Source organism: Amblyomma americanum, chromosome 8 (assembly GCF_052857255.1).
Source record: "Amblyomma americanum isolate KBUSLIRL-KWMA chromosome 8, ASM5285725v1, whole genome shotgun sequence".
In the NCBI taxonomy this organism is placed as follows: Eukaryota; Metazoa; Arthropoda; class Arachnida; order Ixodida; family Ixodidae; genus Amblyomma; species Amblyomma americanum.
The window spans coordinates 137,987,882-137,999,620 of record NC_135504.1 but is presented as its reverse complement, the minus strand read 5'-3'; the positions used below and the strand labels follow the sequence as shown (position 1 = coordinate 137,999,620).

Here is an 11,739-nt window from a genome sequence, read left to right as displayed (position 1 = left end):
GTTCTCCCCGACGCTTACCTGCACGGCTCCTAAGGTCGTGACACTAGTGGAGATACAACCGATGCTCCCTTCTCCTGCTGAAAACTCTACGCGCCCGCCTCTTGTGACCACCCCTGTCCATCGTGCCAGCCGGAGGATCCGAGGCCTGTCCACCGAGGGCTTCTCTCGTGTCGGCGCACCCTCGACTTTCACTCCGTTCATGGCGACGCCACGGCCCGCCGTGACTATGACTGTACCTTCGGCCAGCCCCACCTATCTGACCCTTCAGACCCCACGAACACCTAAGCACTTTAACGGTGGCCGGTTCGAGAATGCTGAGGACTGGCTGGGCCACTATGAAAAGGTTGCGAACTTCAACTGCTGGTACGAAGCGATCAAGATGCGTAACGTGTATTTCAGCCTTGAAGACTGCCCGCACGTGGTTTGAGAACAGTGAGGCTACCTTGTCTAAGTGGCCGGACTTCCGACGTCAGCTCCTGACCACGTACGCCAACAGCGACCGCCGGGAAAGCCTGGAGCGTGCCCTGATCCATCGAATTCAACTTCCAAATGAGGGTGTTGCAATGTACGCAAAGGATGTGATGTGACACGTCTTTGCCATCTCGCCGATCAGGCCATGAGTGAAGAAAAAAAAGCTGCGGCACCTGGTGCGCGGCATAAAAGACCAGCTCTTTTCCGGCCTGTACGGAACCCGAGCAACTTCGTCACGGAGTGTCTGGCCGACGCCGTGCACATGGAGCAATTGCTGCAGCAGAGGTCCAATCAGTACGCCCGGCAGCTGCGTCCAGTTCCGACACTGTCCACTTTGGACCGGTTCCTCCCAGATTCCTGGGTGTATCCGAGCTCCCTTCGCGAACTCATCCGTTCCGTGGTCCGCGAGGAGCTGCAGCACCTTCAAGGAACATTTGCCCCTCGCATCGATTCCGTTACCAGCGTCATCCGCGAGGAAGTTCAGCAGGTGCTCAGGGCCCCATCCGATCCCGCGCCGTACCCGGCCCCTGTTCAGCCAGTCACGTACGCGGACGTCGTGCGCCGCCCAGCCCCAATTCCTAGGCCTTCGCCTTACACCCCTCCAGTGGTCGCGGTGCACGCTGCTCCACCGTTTCCTTACGGGGCTGATCGGCGCCAGGCACCACGGAAGACTGATCTCCGGCGCACTCCGGATCAACGCCCGCTTTGCTACCACTGTGGCGAAGCCGGCCATCTCTACCGGCGGTGCCCATATCGCGAAATGGGTCTACGCGGATTTTTTCTGGACAGTCTCCGTCCACGACCCGGAGAGCACCCTCAGGACATCGGCGAGTTTGTCGCCCGCCAGCGTAGTTCCCTGCCTCCTCCCCGCCGCCCGTCTACCCGCCGCGAGTTGCGCTAGCCTTCTCCACGGCGGTCTTCGCCTTCTCAGTCCCGTTATGCCTCGGCACAACGTGGTTCCTCAAGCCCTCATCGGGAAAATTAGCTCCGGCGACCTTTGGACGCGAGGCCGCCGAACTCCGATCCGCGCAAAGCTTCCACCGCCGCACCCATCGACTCGCCCCGACGTCTAACGCCGCATCGCCGCATAGTTTTCCCCGACACGTCACCCGAATCGCCCTGACGCCGCCGCCCCAGTCGCCGACCAGCTTCCGCCGTCGCACCAATTGAGTCACTCCCAACAGCCATCGACAGATCGCTCTGAAGATCTCCTTGGACATCTCTGTTCTCGTCGACACTAAGGAAGTCAGCGCGTTTGTCGATACGGGCGCAGATTACTCCATCCTTAGCGTAAGGCTTGCAACTGCCCTGAAAAAAGTGACGACACCGTGGGAAGGCCCCGACCTACGTACGGCCGGCGGTCATGTTTTCGCACCGCTAGGTATGTGTGCGGCCCGGGTTACGGTTCGAGGCTGCACCTTCGTCGCCACTTTTCTTGTTGTGCGTGAATTATCTCGCTATGTCATCCTCGGCATCGACTTTCTTCGCGAGCACGGTGCTATAATAGACATCCCGAATAGTTGGTGACGTTTTATACCGAAATTGCCACAGGAATGCCGACGCAGCAGGGTTCTCGGTCCGTCCTGCGAGTCACCGACGATAACGTTACGGTGCCCCCACGTGCCAGTATTCTCTCTAGAGTTACTCTAGAGTATTCTCTCTAGAGGCCGACTCCAATCGCCGCCAATCCTAGCACATTTCGACGAAGATGCCGACACAGAGGTACATACGGATGCGAGCAACGTCGGTCTTGGCGCCGTTCTCGTCCAGCGGCAAGACTATGTCGACAAAGTAATTGCCTATGCCTGCCGCGCACTGTCGCGCGCTTAGTTGAGCCACTCAACCACCGAAAAAGATGTTTAGCGGTAGTCCGGGCAGCAGCTAAGTTCCGCCCATACCTGTACGGCAGACCGTTTGGCGTCGTCACCGACCACCTACCGCTGTGCTGGCTGAAAAATTTGGACACTTGCGGCCGCCTTGCAGGTTGGGCATTACGCCTGCAAAAATTCAATTTCACCGTCACCTATAAGTCTGGTCGGAAACACACCGACTCTGATAGCCTGTCATGCGTTCCCGTCGAACCTACTCCCCAAGACACAAAACAATTGTAGAAAAACAAAAACTTCCCTTTGGAACATGCATACACGAAGACTACAATCAGGTTATTACAATGCAGGAACTAAACACAGTACTAACATCCGGTAAAATGACAGCACCAGGCCCAGACAATATACATTATGCCATGCTTGCTCACCTCTCTGAGACTGCCATAGAGGCTCTCCTAAAATTTTTCAATAAAATATGGATGAGTGGAGAAATCCCCCAAGCATGGAAAGAAGCAATCATAGTACCCTTCCTAAAACCTGGCAAGCCACCAACTACTCCCACCAGTTACAGGCCAATAGCACTCACTAGCTGTATAGCAAAATCATTGGAAAGCATTCTAAACATCAGACTAACCTTTATACTTCAGTCCCGGCAACTTTTAGATATACACCAGTGCGGTTTTAAAAAGACATGTTCCACAACCGATCACATCGTTCGCTTTGAGAACACAGTTCGGGAAGCGTTCATCCACAACCAGCACTGTATCGGGGTCTTCTTCGACATGGAGAATGCTTACGATACCACGTGGAGGTTCGGTATCCTCCGTGACCTAGCGGACCTAGGTATCCGCGGCAGGATGCTGAGCTGTTTGAATGACTTCCTAACCAACCGCACGTTCCGAGTCCGCCTAGGTGCAACCTTCTCCAACACTTTTACACAAGAAACTGGCGTACCCCAGGGGTGCATCCTCAGCACGACCTTATTCATCATCAAAATGAACTCAATAGGAAAAGTAATCCCAAAATCCATAATGTACTCTGTTTACGTAGACGACCTCCAAATAGCATGCACGTCATCCAGCATACCCACCTGTGAGCGACAGATACAAATAACAATAAATAAACTGGCTACCTGGGCAGATAGAAACGGATTTAGATTTTCCCCTCAGAAAACAGTAGCGGTTCTGTTCTCTTTGAGACGAGGCCTACAGGCCAACCCCACAATATATCTAAACCGAACCCAATTACCTGTCAAACAAGAGCATAAATTTCTAGGGATAACTTTCGATAAAAAGCTCACTTTCTTGCCACATATAAACACCTTAAAGAAAAAAGCTTCCCAAGCCCTCAATGTGCTAAAACTACTGTCAAGAAAACGCTGGGGATCTGATAGGGCATGCCTATTACATATATATCGTTCTCTGGTTCGCTCTAAGTTAGACTATGGGTGCATAGTATATGGCTCAGCAAGACCGTCCTACATAAAACGACTAGATCCTATCCACAATCTTGGTTTAAGGTTGTCTTCTGGTGCTTACAGAACTTCACCAATAGCAAGTCTGTATGTGGAAACGAATGAACCTTCCTTAGAAGATCGAAGAACTGCAATAACTTGTACATACATCCTCAAAATCCTTTCTCACCCCAAACATCTCTGTTACTCAATCGTCACGAAATGCCCATCCAGAATACTCTTCAACAACAAGCCTCACGCAATTAAGCCGTTGCTCTTGCGCTTCGAAGAAAAATGCCAAGCACTAAACATACTAAATGAAATTAAAAATATTGCCCCAAGATGCGAAGCGCTACCACCATGGTACACTCTTCCCACAGTGTGTGACGTCACACTAACACGCCTCAGGAAAACTTGTACACCACACGACCTGATAATACAAGAATATCTAGCACTACAAGAAAAATACAGAAATTACACTCCATTTTATACTGACGGGTCAAAAACTCCTGCTCATGTAGGAAGCGCAGTAATACAAGGAAAAAATGAAAATGCAGTACGACTTCCCTCATGTGCTACAGTTTTCACCGCGGAGTGTTATGCTATTAGTGTTGCGGTGCAAAAAATAACAAATGAAAACATCAAAAACAGCATCATCTATACAGATTCACTGAGCGTCCTTACAGCATTAAACTCTAAAAATGCCACGGAGCCACTGATTGGAAGCATCATACATAATATAGTAAAGGTCACAACACAAAAACATGTTATAAAATTGTGCTGGGTTCCCAGTCACGTTGGCATTCAGGACAATGAGAGAGCCGACATGTGTGCTGCACAAACCAGAACCATGGAAATAAAACATGTGAATTTGCCTCCTAGGGATTACATGAAGTTAGTGCATAGCAGACTAAGAGACAAGTGGCAAGCTTCTTGGGAAAATGAAGGACACAACAAGCTGCATACCATAAAGCCCATTATAAAAGAATGGAAATCATGCCACCATAAAGAGCGTTTTATCGAAGTAATTTTATGTCGTTTACGCATAGGTCACACACACATCACCCATAACTTCTTATTAACAAAAAAAAAACAAACCTGTGTGTGAAATGTGTGGTGAAGAGCTCACAGTAAATCACATTTTAATTTCTTGTTCGCATCTCGAAGAACTTAGACAAAAAGTTTTTACGGTATTTTACAATGAACACATTCCATTTCATCCCGCATTGCTTTTAGGCGAGCAAACACTCGTCGAATTTTCACTTGTTTGTAAGTTTCTAAAGAAAGCCAGTGTTTTAAATCTATTATAATGTAACCTCTGTACACTTGACATAGCATCATCTAACCTTGTGTTTGGCGCATGATAGCCATAGTTGCTTATGCGCCATAAAACCCCATACAACAACAACAACAATCGACTATAGATCACTTCCTTGGAGCGGTCAGCACGTCGGATCTCGTTTCCAGACAGCGTGCTGACGCCAAGCTGCGTCTGCTCATAGAACATCTCGATGGTGGGCACCCTGAGATACCACGGTACCTGGTTCGTGGGATATCATCGTTCTGCCTCCGGAGCGGGGTGCTTTATGAAAGGAACTCTACTTCCAGTCCGACAACTTACCTGCTTGTCATACCGTCTGATTTACGGGATGAAGTTCTCTCGCCTGCCGTGATGGACCGACTTCCGGCAACCTTGGTGTCACACGCAGTTTGTCCTGAATCCGGCAGAACTGCTACTGGCCACAGCTGCCTGCAAGCGTCAAGCGTTATGTCCGGACATGCCGCCAAAGCCAGCGTCGGAAAAAACTGGCGCTCAAGCCTCCCGGACTGCTTCAGTGCATCGAGCCGCCACAAATACCATTCGGCAAAGTCGGCATGGACCTTCTGGGGCCATTCCCTCGTTCGTCGACCGGCCACAAGTGGATCGTAGTCGCCACAGACCACTTGACCCGTTACGCTGAAACGAAGGCCCTTGCGTGAGGTACTGCCGCCGAAGTTGCCCACTTCTTTATGCACGGCATCGTGCTTAGACATGGCGCCCCATCGACCACCATTACTTACCGAGGCAAGTCGTTTACAGCCCGGATCTTACGTGACGTCTTAACGCTTAGCCATATAGCTCATCGACCAACAACAACGTATCATCCCCAAACCAATGGTCTAACGGAACGGCTCAAAAAACATTAGCGGACACGATATCGATGTACGTTGTCGTTGAACATAAAACGTGGGATGAGATCTTGCCGAACGTCACCTTCGCAAATAATACAGCGACGCAGCAAACCACCCAGTTTACCCCGTTCCGTCTCGTCTATGGTAGAGAGGTCCCCATGATGTTGGACGCGATGCTTCCATACGGCGATGCAGAAGTAACCCCTGAAGCAGGCCACTTCGTGGAACAAGCGGAGCAAGCCCGCCAGCTGGCCCGCTTGAACATCAGGGACCAGCAATCCGTCGATGCTCGACACTATAACCTTCGGCACAGGGACGTGCACTACGAGCCGGGTGACCAGGTATGGGTGTGGACACCCGTGCGCCACAAGGGGTTGTGCGAAAAGATTATTAATAGGTTTTTCGGCCCGTACAAAGTCCTGCGCCGCCTGAACAGCGTCATCTACGAAGTTGTTCCCGATGAAACTGTGGTCGCCGGCCGTCAGCGTCGACGGCCTGGAGTCGTTCATGCTGCGCGCCTAAAACCGTACTTTTCGCGTGACTTAGCGCTGTGTGCACTCTGTCTCCTCTATCTTCTTACCCCGCATGCGAACTTGACTCTCCTCACCTCTCAACTAGCGCCAGATGTATAGTTCACCTCACCCCTATTTTTCGTTTTTTTCCCTTCTTCTCTCCCTGTACATAAACCATTTTTTTCCTTCTTCTCTCCCTGTACATAACCCACTGCACATCGAGACGATGTTTGCTTTCGCGGGGGGTGGGGGGGGGGGGATAATGCCACGTGCCTAACGCGCCGCGTGGCCTCCACACTTAATCGAAATGACGACGAAGCGGTGGTTGGATCTCGAGGCGCTCTGGCTCTGTGGCCTGGACACTGGCTCTCTAATTAAAAGCTCTCAGTCCTGGGTTCTCCCCGACGCCTACCTGCACGGCTCCTCAGGTCGTGACAATATGCTTCATCAGGGTCGATTCCTGCAAAAACGTCTTCCCAGCTAACGATAGATAAGCGCTGCTTAAACTCACATAATTTTCGACCGTTGATAAGTCGGGAAGATGATCTTTCTAGTTGTCGCTTAGAATTGAGGCTCATATTGACAGCTATAAATATTGGCAAGTGATCGCTAATAGCGCGACTGATAGTACCGGATTTAGGGTTTCTGGATTAAAGTTTGTGATGAAGAGGTCTAAGAGCGTTTCAGATTCTGAGGAAGTCCGTGTGGGTGACATGATAACATTTTCACAGGAATGAACGTTTAGCACGCTCTTAAATTCTATTGCGGTTATACTATTGGCTAGAATATCAATATTAAGGTCACCACCTAATATTAACTGATATTGGTTCATGTTGACCAATTCTAAGAAGGAATCTAAAAATGAAAAGAAATCAGCAGAACTTCGGCAGGGTGGCCGATAGCATGCATACAGAAAATATTCGCGTGCCAGAACTGACTGTAAGCACTTCAGAACAGGGTGTTATACAACAATTTTCGAAAGCATTTCGGATTCCAAATGATTTGAAACTAACATAGAAACACCTCCTCCTCTTCTAGCAGGATGGTTCACATAGTAACACTTGTATGTTGGAATGACATAAACATCCTCTACACAGGCAAACCGTTTCCAAAAACGTAACAACATTAAAGCGTGTTTGCATTTCAGCGAAAAAAACAGTCAATTTCGTCATGCTTGTTTCGACCAGATCTCAGATTAAAATGAATGGTGGTGCAACATTGCGAGTTATTACAATTAGTGTAACTACTGAAGTCACACAAATCGACTGGATCAGTAAAAAGGGATGCCATTGAAAAAAAAGTTATACCGCCTTTCAACACAAATTACTTGCTTCACAGTTTGTCACGATCTGCTTCGCAATGAATGACAATCGCCGTACCACGTTCTTTTTTTCTAACACTTTTCCATTCCGGTGCCAAGCGAAGCTGTAACCATTATCATCTGCCCAACCATTTGCATAGCGCAGCAGCTCGCGACTTTGAACCACCATATTCTCTGCCACTGAAACCTCCGACTTGGCATCTGTTATAGCTGTCCGCTTTTGAAACCACATGTCACGCATTGAGTATCGTGAAAAACGCACAATGATCCCGGGTACCTTTCCTGCCTTTGACGGAAGTCTGTGCATAGTTTCAACATCATTCAGTGTGAGTTCTGGTAAGTTAACGGAGTTTGCTACATCATTTATCTTTTCCATCAGGTTCTCATCTTTAGTCACTTTTATGCCGTGCACCTCAAGGTTCAGCTTTCTACTACGCCATTCGAGGTCGTGCACTGTCATTTTCAAGGAGTGAATCTCATTAGCATCGGAGCTCGTCTCAAGAGCATTTACATGTTTCTTCAAACTCCAGATTTCCTTATCATGTTGAACCTGTCGCTCGACTATGTCATCATGTTTTTTTACATTAGTTCAATTGAAAGCTTCACTTCATCGACTTGCACAGGTAGGCCAGCGAGAGAATCAAGCTTTTCCAATATACCGGCTAAACAGCAAGCAAGTTCAGGTTGCATACTGAATTTTTCACAGTCTTCTGCTTTTGTTTCGCAACAATCTGGACTTCGCCACGTCTTACGCCTTCCTCGCCTTTGCACTTATATGTTGACTCATAAATTCCAGAGCAATCACCAAGATGATACGTGTACTTATTTTCGACACAGTTGATGGCGCGTCCTTCGCTTGGTAGGCATTGTTCCCAGGAACGGAATATCTCTGCCATGATGGCCTTTGGTACAACTATTGCACATACACATTTCAAAAGAGAAAACTTTCGCGCAACACCAGCAAGGAGAGCCTAGCGAAAACTACGGTCATAGTAAGGAACAGAGCAGCAGCGGCGGTGGTAACCGACAAAACGTTAAGTAGAAGAAATTTGTTTTACCAACCTGTAAGCCGAGAAAGGAATAGATAAGGTAGGCGTGCTTTCACCACCGTCGCTGCCGACCATTTCTCGGCGATCATTTCTCGCTTATGTCATTACGGATTGGTGAGAATGCGCAAAATGAAAGGAAATACAGCTGTTTAGAGCGAGCTATCGCGTGATAATAATAATAATAATAATTGGTTTTTGGGGGGGAAGGAAATGGCGCAGTATCTGTCTCATATATCGTTGGACACCTGAACCGCGCAGTAAGGGAAGGGATAAAGGAGGGAGTGAAAGAAGAAAGGAAGAAGGGGTGCCGTAGTGGAGGGCTCCGGAATAATTTCGACCACCTGGGGACCTTTAACGTGCACTGAAATCGCACAGCACACGGGCGCCTTAACGTTTTTCCCCCATAAAAACGCAGCCCGGGAACCCGGGAACTCCGGATCAGTAGTCGAGCGCCCTAACCATTGAGCCACCGCGGCGGCTTTTATCAGTTTATCAGAAAGCGTCAATTTATTTAAAAAACGGCGACCATTTCTCACTTATATCATTTCGGAATGGTGAGAATGCGCAAAATGAAAGGAAATACAGCTGTTTAGAGCGAGCTGTCGCGTACAAAAATACAGCGGCGATTTGGTCCGAAGGGCGCGGGCAGGGCGCCGCCATGGTGTCAACGTTACCACGCGAGCCACTCGAACGCCGCAGCGCAAAGTCCGCTGGCTTGCCTACGTACGCAAGACGCAGGGTTCGCGCTTGCGTTCAGCGCATGCTCACTACCGTTCCCGCAAGCTCTTTGCGTCCGCTAAGCCGTTGCGGACGCACAGCTAAAACTGTCTTACCTCTCGCAAGCGTCATTTTTTGCACGCAGCTCACCTTGGGAGTCTGTCTGGTTTGTGCGTAGGCCTGCTGTTGTCCGGGTCATTTTCTTATCAGACATTGCGGTTTTTTATGAGTGATTATTAGTCCGCAGTCTGCGGCGGCTTTTGCCAGGGCGCAAGTGCAGAGAGGAAAATTCTCCTATACAGCATCTGCTACCTCCGGCGGTTAGCAGACAGAGGCGCCGAACCGTTTTCGCCTTCATGGCCCTCTTAATACCTCCACTTTAAAAGAGACTCCATTGAAAAAAGACGCCATTTCCGTTACGAGCACAGCTCGATAGGAAAGGAAGCTAGGTTGAAGGTCCGCATAAAATCGCTCTCATGCCGTGCATGGGGCACAACAGCGCCCAAGAGGCGCAATGGCCGCTGCCCCCACGGGCATTGTGTTTGAACAAGACGAAGGAAGCTACTTTTTGTTCGCTTGCATCGCGTACCATTACAATCTTGTGCGTTCCCAAGTCGAAATATGGCGCTCTGACCATGAGCCGGCGGGAAAGAGTGCATGCACTTGATATCTAATGAAAATGCAGCGCCACCACTGACCACTGCTCCTTGGGAAGCATATACCGATTTTCATGCATGCCCCTCTTTCTTAAACAAATATTTACGGAAGATGAACGAAATATTTAAATTAATTCTTGTTGTCCATAGCTAGAATGAAATTACCCGTGCCGAGTTTGCTTTTACGCTCAGTCCAAGCTTGTCTGAATAAAAGATAGAAATAAAGAAAGCAGGAAAGGAGGAAATAAAGAAAGAAAAGAAAGAAAGAGAGAAAGAAAGGAAGGAAGAAAGAAAAGAAAGAAAGAAAGAAAGAAAGAGAGAGAGAAAGGAAGAAAGAAAATGGAAACAAGGAAAGAGAAAAAGAAAGAAAGGAAGAAGGAAACAAAGAAAGTAGGAAAGAAACAAAGAAAGAGAGAAAAGAAGAAAGAAAGATGGAAAGAAAGAAGGAAAGAAAGAAAGGTGGATGCTGAGTGCTAGCGTAGCTTGCACTGAAGCCCATACGTTCAATGCATCGAGGCCTATAGTGCGGGTAAATAGTTAATTGACTCGTAAATAAAAAACAAAAAATGACGTCGCTGGCTACGTGTTATTTAGCGGAAGAAATAAATGTGGAATGTGTCGAGGCTCAGCGCCCCAGACTAGGCAAAGACGCAGAAAGAAAACGCGACAAGCGAAGACTACCGACGCTTCTAGTCCATGCTCGTTGTATCTTATTCCTTAATTCGTCTTTGCCTCACGTGCGGCGCTGGAGATTAAGGCGCTAACGAATCAACAAGCCCAACTACTTGTATTTATGCCCGAGAGGTACAGTTAGAAGTATAGTTATAGCTCCTGTTTTAAGGACTTTCATAAGCACCCGAGTTTGCGAGCAATGGGTAGTGGCGGAATTGTGCCAATAGACTTACCTGACATAAAACAAACAATAATGAAAATTTAAACCAAAGTCAATATACTAGTGGAAAACGACCACGCGCACGAAACAGAAGTGCCACAACACGAGGCCGCTGACATAATTCACGAGACAAGTCTAAACCGTGCACGAGCAGAGAACGAGCTAGTTGCCTGCTGTGCGTAAAGGGCATAAGAGTGCTTGTGCGGTACTTTCCTGATGAAATTAGGGCTGCCTTTTAAAACGCGCGGAGGACATTCATTTTGTCGATGCAGTGAGACGTTGCGGAGACCGAATGAAGCAAAATCAAAGGCTCACATAATGAGAAAGCAAAGGAAGGCATGGGAGAGTAAAGAAATACGAATAGAGGACTTGCAGTCCAAGAAACGTTCACACAAGGAATTGTCCCTAGAGATTACCCAAGAAAGAGGAGGCGGAGGAGGAAGAACAGGAGAACGAAAGGCAGGGAGGTCAACCAGAAGAAGGAAGTGGTTTGCTACGCGCCACTGGACGAAGGGCTGAGAGGGAATATAAAGGTGAAGAACAAAATGGGGTAACAGAAAATAGAATTCATGTGCAAAGTCGTAAGAATGCAGTGATGTCACGGCCTATCGTGAGGCAGATGTCCACTAGAAGCGGAGCAGGGCCTGGGAGGCCTTCCCACCCTACGATC

At 48.5% G+C, this 11,739-nt stretch overlaps 1 protein-coding gene across 1 annotated transcript in view; it reads left to right on the top strand.

Moving 5' to 3' along the window:
* LOC144102085 (uncharacterized) overlaps positions 1-11,739 on the top strand; it is a 90,980-nt gene that overhangs the window by 66,695 nt on the left and 12,546 nt on the right. The gene's annotated exons all lie outside the window — the stretch shown is intronic.